The sequence below is a fragment of the Nannospalax galili genome, unplaced genomic scaffold (assembly GCF_000622305.1).
Source record: "Nannospalax galili isolate Female #2095 unplaced genomic scaffold, S.galili_v1.0 scaffold1943, whole genome shotgun sequence".
In the NCBI taxonomy this organism is placed as follows: domain Eukaryota; kingdom Metazoa; phylum Chordata; class Mammalia; order Rodentia; family Spalacidae; genus Nannospalax; species Nannospalax galili.
Window position 1 is genome coordinate 5828 of NW_008348576.1, and position 17992 is coordinate 23819.

Genomic DNA, 17992 nt, shown 5'->3' on the forward strand with positions numbered 1-17992 from the left:
GGCTGTTGGCACAAGACCAGTGCATAACGTATTAAAAATTCTAGGTAGATGGGAGTACTATCAGAGCTGTGTTTTCAGGGGGAAAGTCCATTCCGCCTAACATATGAAGAAGAGTTGGATTGACAATAGATGAAGGAAGACTAGTTAATGGATTACTAATTAGATTAGATGAGAAACAGTTATCTTAAAACCAACCATGATGACACTGTAGTCCCAGCTACTCAAGAGGTTGAAACCAGAGAATCTCTTAATCCCAGAGCAACATAATAAGATTCCATCTCTCCCTCTTTCTCTATGGGTGGGTAGATAGAAAGAAAGACAAATATACTCAGGGAGAGAGAGATAGAGAGAGAGAGAAGACAGAGAGATCTTTTAGCATAGTGGCTCTAAAAGTAGAAAAAACTGGGTAGATTGAGAAATGTTTTGTAATAAAGTCAATAACATTTCATGATAGATTAGGTATGGAAAAAAGGAGAAAGCTTAGCCAATTACATGTACTATAGTGCCATTTCCAGGAGCAGAAAACACTGACATAGAACCATAGAAAAGATGGTTCTTCATCATAGAACATCATAGAAAAGATGAGATGCTGATATAGAAATATCAGGTGAATGTGTGGATGTCATAACTATTATGGACTAGTGATGTATTTGGAGATATAATTGTATAGGTGACATTGGAAGTTTAAGGAGATAATTGAAAGTGGAAATCAAGAAATGTTAATATGCCCAAGACATCCTTATAGCTTAACCTCCCACAGAAGATGATAGATTCCTGAAAAGACTGAATGGTACAATTGGTTAGTCCCAGTAAAATACTGGTATGTTAGTTCAGACTGTGTAAGAAAAAAGAGTAATAAAGAGATAGATGCAGTGGGATGTGGGGTTGAGGGAAAGTGTTTTTGTTTTATCTTGCTTTTTTTCTAATTGTCAGATAATTAAGGATGGTTTGCATTCTCTGGATTAAATTAATTGAATATACCAGAGAAACAATAATCACTTATATAAGATCTAAAGCACAGTAAGCTTTAAAAATCAAGACTGCATGAAGGTCTAGCATCAAGAAACTTGCTTTACAAGTTGTGGATTTATATAATACAATATTTGGCAGCCTTTAAATTTTTTCTACATTGATCAGTGGTGGGGCCCAATGCCATGATGCATGTATGGAGGTCAGAGAACAACTTGTAGGAATCAGTTCTCTCCTTCCACCAGTGGTATCTGCGTCTCCATAGAGCCCATTGTTTCTGCAATTTGAGAAACTTGTCTTTTCCTGATATAAACTCTTTGTTAACCAAAAACCTCTTTGTTAACTGACCTGCCCCTGGTCTGGTGTAACTATGGTGATCTGATGTAACTATGGCTATTGGCTTTGCCCCTGGCATGATATAATTGTGGTTTTAAGCTTTATACACCCTGCCCTACTTCTCCTTGGGGTCAAGAGTTCTTTGGGGCAGTAGCCCCCTCTCACCGTTGGCTGTTAATAAAGGACTCCTAATTTGACTGTCACTATATGCTGTTCCTCTGTGCATCTCGCTTAGTACTACAATTTTATATCTCTAGCATCTTTATGACACAAAGTCAGTAAGTGCATATTCTGTTGGGGACCCCTGCTGTGAAGTTGTAGTCTCTCCATGTCTGGGTGGCCCATGGGCTCGGTTTCATATGCAGATGACTCCTTTCAGCAGAGTACCTGGCATCTTCCTAACTCTCCTTTGAAGTAGCCGCCATAGAAAACATGGCCTCTGGCTCTGGAAATACCATGCTTTCCTGTGTGATTTTTCAGGCAGTCAGTGGTCTGGCAGCATGGCAGGAACCCACTTCCATATGCAAATGGAATGTCTCACAAAGTATCTATCAGCCAAAGCTTTTACCACTACCCCCATGGTATAAATATTCCAGTCTTCTCTCAATATTTGGAGCTAGAAGCGGAGCTGGAGCTAGACCAGGAACTGGGTCACTGAGACTTGGAATAAAGAGCTGTAGCACTGAACCTGACTGGACTGAGTCTGTGTCTCATGCCTGAAATCTAGTCTCCCTGGGGGGTAGCATTCCTCCGTCACCGACTCACAGAGCCCTAGCTTCAGCTGCCCCTTACTTTCCCTCATGGTCCAGCGGCTGGTGGATCTCGCATATTGAGGAAAGTACACGGGTAAAATAAGGGCGAAAACACGGCTGGACAATGCTCCAGCAGCAGAGAGCCACGGAAGACAGAGGGAAGCAGTGGAGAACCAGCAACCCCCGAGAGCCAGACCCGCCATCCTACAGGCGCCCGGTGGAGAAGCCCGCGGACCCACCGTGCCATTCTGGGAGTGCGCGCAGGGACCCCGAGAGCCCAGCGCACTCGCCATAATATTCCATCACTGCAAAAAGCTTCCTGAGACTAAGATGGAATGATACAGAGACAGGTGGAAGATGTTCTCTTTTCCATAGGCTACATGTATCTAATATGTGGGATAAAATTCATCTGGGAAAAATCTAACCACACTTAATTTTTTTTCTTTTTCCTTTTTTTTTTTTGACAATTGAGCTTGCACACAAATATTGAGCACATGTAAATGAAAGCCCTGTAGATATTAGTTCTCTTCCTATCTACAATGAGAGATGCATGATAACAGCTGCTGATTCTTGTGGTACAATTGCAGGTCACCAAAACTTTCACAAGATGAGATTATTATAAGCCTGCTTGCATGTAACTGTTCCAATTTTAAAATGTCCCTAATAGGCCTTAATACAAATGACAGAATGTATGAACTCTAGTTGGGGGACTATGGGAAGATTGCCAAAGGGGAAGGGGAAGGAGCTATAAAGATGATTTTGTATATGAAATACAAGAAAATCCAATAAAATTTTTTAATTAAAAAAATAGTCCCTCTTAGAAAAAATGTGAATTATAGGGTTTCCATAAATCACAGAAATTGTGACTGTGTAAAGTAAGAGCTTGCGGCTATGATTAAAATAAGTTTGGTATTTCAAACTCTCACATTCCAGCACAAAAATATCATGGTTTATGCTAATATTAAAAGTAGTGCTCTATCCTCCAAAGTAAGTTGTTAGGCTGCCAGTAGACAGTATTCACACGTTGATTCACACTGAGACTTTAATCTTTTCCATCAAAGCTTTTATAGTCATCTGTGGCTTTCATAGTAATTAGTGATCTGAGTTTTCTGAAGTTCAATCACCTTGGTGATCAATTGAGAGAGCAGCAGAAAGATCATCTTTCCTACCAAAAATAATAGTTTCAATAAACTAGTTCATTGAACTTGTATATTTGAACATATCTTTTTTTTTTTTTTTGACAGCCCCAGCTGGCCTGGAACTTGCTATGCAGACAAGTCTGGTCTCAGTCTCAGAGATCTGCCTGCCTCTCCCTCCCAAGTCCTGGGATTAAAGGCATGCCATGCCAGGCTTGACCCATCCATTTTTATTTATGTTTAGTTTTTTGGGTGTGGGAGTGAAAATGGAGGCCAGAGGAGCAAATTAGGGGGTTACAGAGTTGGGGACCAATGGGAAGGACCACTCAGACTCAAAAATTTCCAAATCAGCAAAATCTATTTAGCTGGCCAGGAGCAGCACTCTCTAAGCTAATTTTGGAAATGCTGCCCTAACTGGGAGGGGCCAGAAATTTTTTAAAGGTAAAGTCCTTGGTACAAGATTCATGCTTTTACAATTCTAGTAGAATTTTAAAGAAAAATCCTCAGCAGGCAATCTGGTCATCTTGGCAGCTGCCTTGAGGAGGAGAATGGTGGGGAGAAGGAAAGAAAGCCATGCAGCCATGCAGGTTTACAGCCTGCATAGAGGACAGACACATGGCTGATAGAAGGAAGCGTTAGAGAAAGTAAGAGGAGAAGAAAAGGAAAGATTATGCTTTTTCAAAGAATTCAGAAAAGCAGGAAGACTTACAGACTATATGACTGTGGCTGACCCAGAAGTTCTGTGCTAGGAGGCAGGATTCCAGGCAGGAAAACTTAGCTACCTCGTTAAATGCAATAGGTATTCTGCCCTTCATAACATAAGGTAAACCATTTTCTTAGGGGTGGTCCTATGACCAGGTGATTGACCAGTGAAACTGGAAAGGTGGGTCTTTTAACAGACTAGATTTTATAGTTTTAGCCAGTTAAACGTACACAAAATGGAGGAGCTCAGGCTATTACAAGGTGTTCTATTCTACTCCACCCTATTTTTTGAGACAGAGTTTCTCACTGAACCTGGAGCTAACCAACTTGCTAGCTTGGCTGATCAGAGAGCTCCAGGGATCCATCTGTCTCTACACCCCTGCCCCTAGCACTAGGGTTACAGATACATGTGATCACACCTGGTTTTAAAAAATATTTTATTGGGGGTGGAGAGATGGCTCAGGGTTAAGAATGCTGGCTGTTCTTGCAGAAGACACGGGTTCTAATCACAGCACCCACATGGCAGCTAACAACTATCCATAACTCCAGTTCCAGGGGATCCAACAGCTTCTTCTGTCCTCTGTGGGCATTGCATGACATGGGTGCACTTACCTACATGCAGGCAATACACTCATACACATAAATATATATAAATACACACATACGCAAATATATATAAATATATTTTTATTTTTATTTTATGTGTATGAGTGTATCGCCTGCATGTATGTAAGTGCACCCATGTCATGCAGTGTCCATGGAGGTCAGAAAGGGCATCAAATTCCCCTAGAACTGGAGTTACAAATGGGTGTTAGCCACCATGTGGGTGCTGAGAATAGAACCTGGGCCCTCTACAAGAGCAACCAGTGCTCTTAACTGCTGAGCCATCTCTCCAGCCCCAACACCTGGATTTTTAAGTGGGTTCTGGGGATCAAAACTGAGGTTCTCATGATTACAGAGCAAATATTTTACTTGTGGAGCCATCTCCCAGCTCAGTGATGCCTTTTTTTAAACATTTACTTTTTGTTACATGAAAAAGTCTAGTGATTTCATTTTATCATTGATTAACTCAATCTGAATCCAACACAGGTTTATGTACTTAATTATATAATAAAGTACAATAAAACCAAAACATTTACTAAGTATGGTTAAAGTATAGCAAGTAATATAAAAGAGTAAAGAATAAGACATTTTTACTTTCAGGAAGTTCAAGTTCTAAAAAGAAAGTTGAAGTACATACAAATAAGATAGTAATATACAGCAAACTATGGAGAAAACTTCAAAGTGTACCAAAGCCCTGGGGATGTTAGGAAGCAAATTGTTGCTCCAGTATAAGGAAGAAGATTCCATGCTTGAAAGAGGTCATGTTTACACATGAAGACCAGAAAGGAGAAGTATGATCAGCTTAACACCTAATAACAGCTGAGTACTAACAGATGAGTTAGCCAGAGCTTATCAGTAACTGGGGAATTGAGGCTAACATATTGGCTAGATTTCTCTTAGCCTTGAATGACAGTTGTAGAAGCTTAAAGTTGTTCTATAAACAATGAAAAATTGTAGTGGGAAAGAGTAGAAACAACTGAATGAATTGAGAATCTGCTAAAACCATCCACCTGAGTGAAAATAGATGTTATATACATCAAGGATAAGGAAGAAGGGCATGTAGAAGTACTGTGGACTAACAGGGTGCAGGATCAAGAATCTCTATCAGTAGGCCAGATAGGTCAGAGTGAAACATGACTTGTTTGTTAGCCTGATCCTTTAGAGGCCGAGCTGTCCCTCCAGCCCATGAAACATGACTTGGAAGTCTGTGGGAATCAAGAATAAACTGAGCCTATTGAGAAAAGCCAATTCAAAAATTGTTTAAAAGTTGGGCATGGATGGGGTAGGAGAGATGGCTCAGGGTTAAGAGCTCTAGTGGCTCTTGCAGAGGACCTGGGTTTGGTTCCCAGTACCCACATGGTTGTTAACCATCCATAACTACAGTTCTGGAAGATATGGCACCCTCTTCTGGCTTCCATGGGCATTGCACACACGTGGTACACTTACATAAATGTGGGCAAAATACACATAACTCTCTAAATAAATAATAATTGTTTTAAAAGTTGGGCATGGTGGTTTACGCTTATAATTCCAACATAGGAGAGGCTGAGGCAGGAAGATTACACATTCAAAACCAACCTGAACTACATAGTATGAGCCTCTGTCACGCAAACACACATAAAGGTAATGTCCCCTAGACACACACACACCCGTATGCACACATGCATTTTTTTCCTGATGCTAGGAATTGAACTCAAGCTCCACAAGTGTCTACCACTGAGCTACAGGCCTAGTAAAACTCTATATTGCTAATGTTCATGGAGGAAAACAATTACTTTGAATTTAAATTATCTATTTCTCACAAAGCAAGGTATGAAGCATTCTGATCTAGTGATATGTTTGATTCTGTCCTTTCCTGCACATTGACACAGTAGACTTCTGGCGAATATATGCCAGCATGTTCTTTACTGTTTGTTGGTACATGCTGTAACAATCCTGAGATATCAAGTGAAGAGGATCCCAGCACTGTGAAAAAGAGGAGTATAATGATAAAACAGACCGAAGTAGGTGAACTGGAATGCACCTGAACTTTCTCGGAAACTATTAATACATCAAGACATCAATTAAAAAACAGTCTGACAGGACTAGAGAGAAGGCTCAGCCATTAAGAGCACTGACTGCTCTTGCAGAGGACCTAGGTTCAGTCCTTAGCACCCACATGGTGACTAACAACTGTCCATAACTCCAGTTCCAGGAAATCTGATGCCCTCTTCTGACCTCCTTGGGCATTGCAGGACATGGGTGCACTTACACACATGCAAGCACTACACTCATACACATAAATAAAAATAATAAATAAAAACATTTTTAAAGTTTGACAGAATCCAGAATGGTAGCAGAAGTATGAAATCCCAGTACTCTGAGGCTAAGTCGGGATAATCAACAGTTCTAGGCCAGCCTGGGATTAGAGAGACACAGTGAAAGAGAGAGGGAGAGGGAAGGAAGAAGAAAGAAGAGTGGAGAAGAGAGAAGAGAGACAGGAAAAGGAGAGGGGAAGGGGATGGTTGGAGGAGAGAAGGAAACAAGAGGAGAGGAGCAGAGGAAGAGGTCTGGAGATTGATGTGGCTCAGTGGTTGAGGGATTGCCTAGCATGTACCAGGCCCTAAATTCCATTTCCAGCCCTGCCAAAAATAAATAAATATATAAATAAAATAAACAAATAAATAAATAAATAAACAAATAAATAAATAAATATGCGATGGACCAGCCCAGACCAGAGCAGTTCAGTCCGACGGGAGCAGGGTCCCCAAAAGGGTGGACAAGGATTCGGCGAATGACAAACAGACCAATACACAGAAGTTTGGTGAAGGTCTGAGTGTATTTTTGCAGTTGCAGGGCTCAGATTATATGTTACAAAATTACATGATTACATCCATAAGCCATTTTTTCTGCAATTAATCTTTTCTAAGAGTTTTGATTTCAGAAACAAAAGCTAAACACAGGTCAATCAAAATACATTGCCAAAGCATGCTATTAACAAGCATCGGCTAATGTTAAACAGAAAGTTTCCTGATTTTCATCTTGGTGAGTTCACATTAGAGACTTTTAAAGTTTATATTTTGTGGTTACACAGTGAGATGACCTCAAACCAATATGTGCTTTCAATGTTAGCTCTGTAATCATTAGTATTTCTATTTGAATTCCAGGTGATTCACAATACTGTTGCTTTATATCTGCTGTTTGTTTTTCCCTGTTCATTATGCTGTCCCAAACCCCAAGCAGTATCAGCATCCCATTCTAATCCTGTAACTCTTATGAAACCCTTCCAAGTATGGGACTTATAAATATAATTATCCCATCTTTCTCTCCAAGAAATAAACACGTTCTTCAATTGTCTCTGTATGCTCTCCTTTTGTTCCTTAGTAAGCACACACCAAGGTGGCCTAGGTCTGTCAAGTCTGTCCATGAATTGTAATGAATACCAAGAAATCCTTTTTCCTCCTATATTAATCCCTTCCTCATCATATGCTCCTGTAAAAGGCAGTGGTTCATCCGTAGGTACTGGAATTTTACACATACTTTCTTTCCCTCTCAGTGGATGCCATAATCTACCTCCTGCCAAAACATAAGCCAGACCAAAATTAGTCATAACAGTTGGTGGTAATTTTCTTTTTCTCCTAGTACCAGAATTAGGGTCTTTTCCATGAATTGTCTGTCCTGTAGAAAATACATCACCTTTAGGACTTACTAACATTAGCTCTGCTTGTTCTATTCTGTCCATGATATTCCATAACTGATTATTTCTAGCAGCTTCTATTATAGCTTTAAGCAGAAAAGGTACATCAGGAGACAAGGTCATCTGAAAAAAGCGAGTTCCTAAATACCCATAAAAAAATGACAGTCATAAAGATAATAACAAGCAAAATACAGCCAAGTACACTGAAGATCTTCTTTGCATTGCCAGTTCCAAGAGGCAACCTTCCTTGAAGTTTCAGCCTCAACCCGTGGAGGATCTCACATGGGCTCCACTGGAGATGGCGTGACATAAATAAATAAATAAATAAATAAATAAATAAATAAATAAATAAATAAATAAATAAAAATAATAAATCAGAGCAATTGCTTTATAAAGGAAGAAAAAGAAAAATAGTCTGTGATTGGCCTGGACAAAACATGTGATTAAATTAACCATTCTACCTATCTATTCTGAAGGGTTTAGAATGCAGGCCAGGGCATCTAGAAGCAAAATGACTGTCATGGCTAAAATGGCTACAGTCAAGTCAAGCTGCAGCATTACAATCAACCTTAAAGAATTCATTTTTTCACCTTTGCTTCAAGATAAAAGTGGAGTGAGGAAGTTAAAGGTCTAATCCCCCACAGTAGTTGAGAAATAGGGAGCAGAAACATGGCCATCCTAGTGCTGAACTGACAGAAAACTGTGACTCACACAAACTCTCTGACAAGCTTTGCTTTTTCTTAAGTTGGGTAATATAATAATGTGTTTGTATACTGATATAAATAGTAAAGTGTAGAAGAAAAAGTCACATTACCAGAGAAAGAGAACAATTGTTCTTTGCCAATAAGGAAGTAAGGATGGGAACTTGTGCTCAAGGGATACCTCATGGACAGAGATACTGTAACAAGAGGGAAGGCAAAATTCATTGGTGTAGGGAAAAATAGTTGGATGATGTGGATTTTTTCTTATTGCTTTTATTATATCATCAAATAAATAACAACCAAGAGTGAAACATGACAGATGGATATTGGCATTGATGAAAAAGAAGACAATATGAGCCAAGTTACATAGGAGAATAGGATAAGGGATCGACCTAGATGCACTAGTTCTATTAGGTCATGACTTCAAAGTAAGACCAGCTTGAGCTTGGATTTGTCTTTCTATCCAGGCAAACAACTTCTTGGATGTTGTTTCAGATCAGATAGATGTATTTAATTAAATGTATGGATGTTGTTTCAGATCAGATAGATGTATTTAATTAAATGTATTGATAGAGGGATTAGATGATAGATAGATAATAGATAGGTGATTGATAGATAGATGATAGATAGAGAGATAGATAGATTGATTGATTGATAGATAGATAGATGATACATAGACAGACAGACAGACATAGACAGATAAACAGATAGATGATAGATGATAGGCAGGCAGACAGACAGACAAATAGGCAGATAGATGATAGATAGAAAGACAGATAGATAGACAGTTAGCTAGATGACAGAGAGATAGACCAAACTTGGGAATTGTCTGGGTGAGTATGGTGATAGGAGGAAAGGGCAAAGAAGTTTAGGGTGCATGCAAGGGAAACTACAGTGAAGAACAGAGGCATTAAAGCTGGAGAGGGATCTAGTTATGTGGTTTTCACTGAATCAGGCTACACACACACACACACACACACACACACACACATTTCTGGAAAAATAGAAAAAGTAAGGCACTGGAAAGAAGACAAAAAACTGAAAGAGATTCATCACCTGGAGGTGAGTTTCCTACTCTTACAGGAACTGAAGCAAATCCTAGTTGGCATAAGGTAACTAAGGTTAAGGTGAAAAAAGAATCATGGTCTTGATAACTTAAAGAGCTAGAAAACAGGGTTACAGACAACCTCATCTCCCAGAAAGTAAGGAAATTCTGGAAAAAATAGACCAAAGCAGGAAAGCCTCAGTTTGCACTGAAAAAGTCTGCCCATTATTGCCAGCTTCTCTATAAGTTGCATACATTGGTCAGACCCCAAACAAGGCTTAGAAAACTGAACAGAACATGGGTACCTCACCGCCTTTGAACAATTGACAGCATTTCATGCTGTCAATCAACTTGGGTATTCCTTTCCATTGAGTATATTTGGTTTTCTGTTTCTTTTGTTGATGTTGTTATTGTTCTTTTGTAGATGGCAAAATCCTCTTCCTTCTCTACAGCTCCCTGTCTTTTATGTATACATTGTAAGAATTGTGGCTTATGGGTCACAAAAGAACAGCTAACATATATTCAATATAATTATCATTCCCAGTACAGAGACCTGAGGGTCCTAAGTAGGAAATGGAAGAATCAGGACAGAGACATCTTGACTCTGTATTTCTCAAGTATCTCCTCAGCTCTCACACCAGAACCTGTGGTCAGCCTTCCCAGGCTGGCTAGGAGAACGCACATGTGTGCTGGGAGGAAAAGGGGAAGTCTCATCAGCAGCTGACCTGGGCCTCACAGATCTGTTTGTTCTTAAGAGTTCCTGTGCTCTTTTGTAAAGAGTGCATGTCTCTCTGTATAGGCAGGAGAATGGCAGTGTTTATGCTTTAGCATAGCCTGACATATCCAAAACTTTATAAACAAATGTGTTTTTCCCCACTTCCTTGAGTCTAATTTGGGGTTGTATCCAGGGACACTATTATTCTACCAGGCTCTTCCCACATTTGCATCGCTCACTCCACTTTCTTCAATCTTTCTTCAAATTCTTCTCTTTAACAGAGAAGTCTATGCATGCTTGTTTTTTCAACTGTAGTGAAATTCACATAAGCTGAACTTGCCACCGTAGCCATTTTTCAGTATATAACTACATTAAGCAGCTTCATAGTACTGTATGTCCAATCGCTGCTATTCATCTTCAGACCCCCCCCAGCCATCCAGAACATTTCCATCTTGAAAACTTGAACCTCTTGTAGCTTGGTGGCAGAGCACTTACCCAACATGGACAAAGCCCTGGGTTCCATTCCCAGCACCAAGAAGGAAGAAGTTGAAACCCTTTGTCCATTGAACAGTAATTTCCCCCAGTCACCTCTACTCCCAGCACTGTTAACTGCCATTCTGCTTTCCATCTCTAGGACAGATAGACATTTCTGAACTACCAACCATCAAAAATTAATACCCAGCTGACTTCTGATATTTTCTAGATTCTTCTTCCTGTTTTGCTTCATTCCAATTAAACTTATCTTTACCTGATTCACACAGTTCATCTTTTTCTTCCATTGGAATATTTGATCACGAGAGCAGGACTTTTGCTTACCTTGCTTTACTGCTATATCCTCAGAACCTAGCCCAGTACCTGGCCAGTATAGAAGCACAATATTTGTTGTCATGAATGAAGCTCAATATGAAAATCATGCACACTCTAATTTCCTGATCAAAGGATTAGACTGTCCCTGACAATGTATATTCTCCAGGTGTTAAACTCTCAGTTCTTTGCTAGTTTTTTCCCTACAGGCAAAACCTTTTCTTAGTGCCTTGTTAAGACTTCTGATCTTTCTTTGTCACCACTTCAACTTCTTAGTCCCTGTCCTTCCTCTATCACTTCCTGAAAGCTGTTACCTCCAATCTACTGATGTCTCCAGATATGTGAACACGTTGACCATTTCTTTCTATCTAGCCATGTTGATTAACATTATCTTGAATGCATAAACGAAGAGTAGAGACAGGTTGTTGCTATTCATTTAAAAACAAATAACTTGGGGCTGGAGAGATGGGTCAGCAGTTAAGAACACTGGTCATTCTTACAGAAGACCCAGGTTTGAAACCCAGCACCCACATGGCAGCTAACAACTGTCCATAACTCCAGTCCCAGGGGATTCGACAGCCTCTTCTGACCTCCACAGGTATTCAACAACACGGGTACACTTACCTACATGCAGGCAATACATGCATAAAATAAAATAAAAAAACAAAACAAAACAAAACCCTCTATGGTTCCCCATGCCCCAGGTTTTTCTCCTGGAATGATATAACAAAAGCTAAATGTTAATCTATAATTAAGAGGTTCACACTGTAGGACAGGAAAGTCAAGAAAAGAGCTAATCTGGATATTTACATGCAAGAAAGAGCCAGCAGCTTCTTTTTTGCCAAGAACTCTCTTTGGAGATGGTGTAACTAGAGTTTTTAGGGTAAAAGCTTAGACTTTTAGTCTCAACAAGCTGAGCTCACCCATCGATCTCCAATATGTCAAAAAGACAAATAATTGTGAAAAACAGAAAGACATTCATTCAATGTGGCCAATTGGGAAGAAAATAAAGGTGACCCTAAATCTATTTTGGGGGGTATAGGCAAAAGTTTAGGTTTAAACAGGGGAAGAATTGGGGCAGTGGAGCAAGAAGCAGCATAAGTAAGCAGTCCTGGTCAAGCTGTGGTCTGATTATCATTGTCTCAGTTCTGGTTCTTCAAGGTGGCCCCCCAAAAAATAATCACTGCCATTGCTTAGGAGGACCGGTCCAGGTCATGAGTACTTTGCCTCCAGAGTGCAGCTTCACTATCAGGGATAACTGTCTCCTGGAGAAGGGATCCACCCTGTGAGATTCTTCTGTTAAAGAATACAAAGTACCTGCAGGTTTAAGACAATGACTTATCTCTGTGCCTTCAGGATTGAAGGGAGAGAAGATAGTTGCACATTCCTTGAGTGATTAATATGCTTGTGCAGAGGTGAGCAGGTGGCCCAAATTAAAGAAAATAGACACAAAATGAAGGTAGAAATGTAAGGCTTTTATCCTGTATTTGATGGCCTTGTAGCAAAAGCAGGTTTCAAATACGTTTTTCAGTGGGATGGGAAAAATAATGAACAACTTATGTGAATAAATCTCTCAGTGAAAGATGAACCCATTGTCTCCATCTTTGCAAACCAAGGATGAGGCCTCCATTCCTGGTTTTCAGTCCCCATGGAACTGTGGACACAGGCCTCCCTAGGTAAATCTCTGGAGTTTTGTCCCTATCTATTTAGTCAAAGATTACCTTTCAGTGCTTGTTACAACCAACTTTTAGTAACATTTTTCAGACAGCCCTAGATATATAAAAACACCCCCCTCCCTAGCCTCACACCATTTCCCCTTTAAATTTGTTGGTCTCCATCAGAGGCCTAGTTGCATACATCAGAAACTGACTCTCATTTAAGCTAAAGAAAAGTCCCCAAGAAGCTGAGGCAGCCAGGCATGGGAGCCAGGAATGCTCGAGAGCTGGAGAGCAGATGGATGAGAGAGAACTTGTATCACTCCCCAGAAAGTATCTGGTAGGACTGTGGACAAACAGCAGGTACCACTGCTGTGCAGCCACACCAGCTGCACTTGCTGGGAACAGCACTAGATGCCTCAGCAGAACATCTGCTACTGCTACTGCCACCATGGAGAGGGCTTGTTTTTCCATTGGCTCCAGTTTAAACTCAGAGGACAGAGATCTGATGGGATGAACCTGGGACACATGATTCTGCCTTAGCTACAAAAGTTTCTGTGGTGAAAACTCGCTTCTTAATATAGCTGAGACTCATACTGTGGAGAGTTGCCCCAAAAGGAAGGCACTCACATCACAGCATTGTATGCAAATACTGTTCTTCAAGTGTGTACTGTGGTCTCACTTATCACTTCTTTGCTTGTGTTGTTAGCCTCTCCCTGCAATGTCTTTCAATCCCACCTGCAAAACTCAACCCATCCTCTGTGATCCCAGAATATATTCTATGCACATAGTCTATAGTTTACCTTACTATGTATATCTTACTTTACTGTCTGTGACCCTCACTAAGTTATAGTCTTCAAAGTAGAATCTTGTAATCTCTGTACTCTCATTGCCTTGAATAGTCAATAAATATTGGATGAGAGACTAAACAGCATCACCAAAGGCAGAAAATTAAAGAATTCAGTTGAACACAAAACAGATTAGATGAGTTAAAGTCATGTGACTATGACAGAACTAAAATTAGAATAAAAAAAATTCATCTCTTGGGGCTGGAGAGATGGCTAAGCAGTTAAGAGCACTGGCTGTTCTTGCAGAAGACCTGGGTTCACATCCAAGCACCTACATAGTAGCTAACAACCGACCATAATTTCAGTCTCTCTTCTGTCCTCCATAGGCATTGCACAACACAGGTGTACTTACATATATGCAGGCAATACACTTATACACATAAAATAAAAATAAATAAAGCATATTTTTATTAATTCTTTGAGAATTTCATACAATGTATTTTGAAGATATGCACCTCCATTCTTCCTCCTAAACTCCCAGATCTATCCCTACCTCCCAACTCCCCCAACTTTGTTTGTTACTCTCCTTTTTTAAAATAATCCATTGAATCCAATTTGTGTTGCCCATATATATATATATATATATACTTGAGTGTCAGGCCATCCACTGGAGTGTAGTTGACCTACCAGGGACTACACCCTTAAACAAAACTGATTCTCCCTTCTCCAGGAACGATTTACTGTCAATAGCTCCTCAGCTAGAAGTAGGGGAGGTTCCCCAGCCCCCCTCCTTTTTCCATGCTGAAATACTTACTGGCTTAAAATTAGAATTCTTAACTTGCTCCTCTACTACTGTTCCTCTTCTACAAGGCATATTGCACCTCTTATGAAAATCTCACTACAGATTTGATTCTAAGCCATTTCCCCTATCTCTGATAGGAGAACATACAATTTTAAAGTACAAACTAGTCAAAGATGGCTACCTCAATAGCAACTCTTATTAAGAGACTTCAGTAACTCCAGAAAGATTACTTAGGTTTAATAAATTTCATACATAATAAAGCTTCTTTGTGTCATAAAGTATTTAAAAGTCAATGTCTTACAACATGGTTGATCTGCCTCGGTGATATTTGAAAGGATGAAGGGCAAAATATCTGAGTTTTGAATTCTGAGATGTCAACAACATGGGGTGGTTTTGTTCTATCACTATTGTTAATTAAATCAGCTTTGACTGCTAACCTTTCTGTTAGTGCCAGAACTCTGTTATGTTCTGATCAATAAGAATAACAGCATTGACAACCATTGGCACTTGATGACCCTAAATAAAGTTATCTCCCTGCACATGAAGCTATAATTATAGGGCAAGAAGTTCAGGACAATGGCTCTGGAAAATATAGATTAGTATTTGCAAATCACTATTGCCTGATGTATTATAATCTCATCTCACAACACTGCCATATCTCTACAGCAACTACTTTCTATTATCTATGAAATTACCTTCTCTGTTGTGCTTTCTGCACCAAAAAAGGCTTAGAACCTTCTCTTTAGAATAACAAGGCTGCAGATTTATCCATACAAAGAAAATCAGGGTTTTGTTAACTTTGTTTTTTATTTTGCAATTGCTAGTGATGGAATGTAGGACCTCCCTCACACAAGAGCAGCATATTACCATTGAGCTACGTACCTGGACTAAAATGGGCATTTTAAACAGATAAGTAAATTTCTACTCTATTATTATTACTGTCTCTGACATAGAATAAGGTTAAAAAACTAAAGGCAGATGTTGGGTCTGAGGTTGGGGAATGATTGGAGACCACCCACCAAAATTTGAAATTTAGAAGATTTTATTGAAGAGCATTCCAATTCTTGAATGACCAGTTGGGCACAGACTCCAGGAGCCAATGACTGGAGTCCACCCTGACCAACAATGAGCAGGGGTTTTTACTGGGTACTCTTGAAAAAGCCCACGCAAACTGGGCGACCTTTGAATTGATTGGATAACTCTGAATTTCTTGTTGGGGAGAGGGGGGATTTCTTTGGTTATAGTCATGGTCAGCAGCCTGGAATGTCTCAATTTTTCCTTTTACAGTAGGGTGCCCCTATCGGCCTCTGGATGCCTTTTTATGGTCAGGAATTTCGGTCAGTTTCAGCAAGGCATATCCGGACTTGCCTAATCTTATTCCGAAGTACGGGGCAAAGGAGACTTACAGTTTCTAGGAACAGAGACTTAAGGCTGACAAGATGGAGGCTGCTAAAAAAATGGAGCCAGTGTGGCCTAGATCCTTCATTTCCCCCTTGAGTTGTAACATGGGTTAAATCTTTAAACCATACCAAGCAAGCAATTATACAGAAGTTAGATGTTTTTCAGTTAGCAAGCAGTTGTCTGTGGCAAAGGGCCTTCCTGGGTCACTGGGTTGTACTGAGTACGGAGGACCATCGGTTGGATGGTCTATAGCTGGGTTTGTATGAACCTGAGGAAGGCATTTATCAGACAGGGTCCACATGTAAAGGCAATCAAGAGTATTATCAGGGGCCCTGCCAGTGCTGTAATAAGTGTAGTTAACCATGGGGACCCTGTGAATAAGGATTCCTACCAGTTTTGTTGCTGGAGCCTAGCATCTTCTCGTTCTTCTATGTGTTTGTGGACCTCAGCTAGAGACTGTCTGATTACACCCGAGTGGTTAACATAAAATCAACATTGTTCACCCAAAGCAGCAAGTTTTCTAGTAGATGCCTTGTATCTTTTTTTAGCTCTGTAGGTGTGATTTACATAAAAACAGTATGAATACCTCCCTTTAATGGTTTTGGCATCTTTAGTCTTAGAGATAAGCTCACTAGCATACCCAAGGAATTTTCCAGCTTTCACTTGAGAAAGAAACTCGTCATTTTTCTTTTGGAGTCTTTACTTTTAAACTAATTTTTACCTTTTATTTTATTACGTTGAAGAGGTAACCCTAAAATCTTTTTGGGATAAGAGCTCCCAAATACTTTTAATGTGTTTGGCCTTTGGGACAGAGTACTTTCCTAAAAGGCCCAAGGACATTTTGACTTTTAGCCAAGAAAGAAACTGGCTACTTTTCTTTGGGGTCTTTTTACCCTAACTGCTTAGTTAATTTCTACCTTCTACTCTTATCACATCATCCTCTGAAGAGGTTACCCAAATTTCCCAGTGGGGAATTGGGATACTGACCGCTCTGGCTTCTTCCATGTTGAACAGGGACGCAGGGTGAGGCAAGTATAGTACCCCTTCAGTGGGTCTATCTAAAAGACTCCCAAATTGCTTAACTCTTAACTACAGGGAGAAAAGGAAGGTGGTTGACTGGTGCCTGGGAGATGTGAAAGAAAAGTAAAGGTAAGAGTAAGGGCAAGAGTAGTTAGTATTACAATTTCTAGGCAGGGAACCAGAAAATATCCAAATTAAAGTCCATTGGAATTTCTTAATGAGGGCTCCCAAAATCATCCATCTAATGGGTTTCTCCTCATTTTTCTTTTGTCTGTTAAGGCTGAACTGATGGTTGATGAACTCGGGATTTGTTGTCAGGCACTTTGATAACTGTTGGAGTGGCTAGAATCAGCTCCCTCTTAAATGACCTCTAGATAGGGAGAGAAAACAAACTAGCCATCATTTTCGAACAATAGTGGGTTGTTTCCCTCAGCTGCAGTATTGTAGACCAAGATTTAAAGTCCTACACCTGAGTAGCACTGTCCTATTAAGAACAAAATCGCCAAAGAGAAATAATTGTCTAAATAACACCTTACAAGAACTTAATGTCTAGGATGTGTAATCCCTTTAATTCTTAAAGAAATATACTGATGACTTTAATCTTTGGTTATACTCTCCCCTTAGGTGTTTAGGGCCATACAGTTGGCCAAAATAAACCAATATATTATTACTTTTAAGATCATATGAGGATCTGTTCCTCAGGGGTCACATGGGCTTGGGGGGAGCCCCTGGCTCCTCAGGCTTTTCTTTACCAGTTCCATGTACATGAAGATAAATTAGGAGGTGCTGCTTGACCTGGGCTTTCCTTGGAAGCATGGAGGAAATGTTTCCTCTGTGTTGACTCTCCTCTTTGCAGACTGGACACTGGTTCAAGTCCATCTTCTGGG

General features: G+C 40.0%; 1 pseudogene; it reads left to right on the forward strand.

The window, feature by feature from the left end:
* The first annotated feature begins 2181 nt into the window (after positions 1-2181).
* The window catches only part of LOC103743950, a 24867-nt pseudogene continuing 9056 nt past the window's right edge, over positions 2182-17992 (forward strand).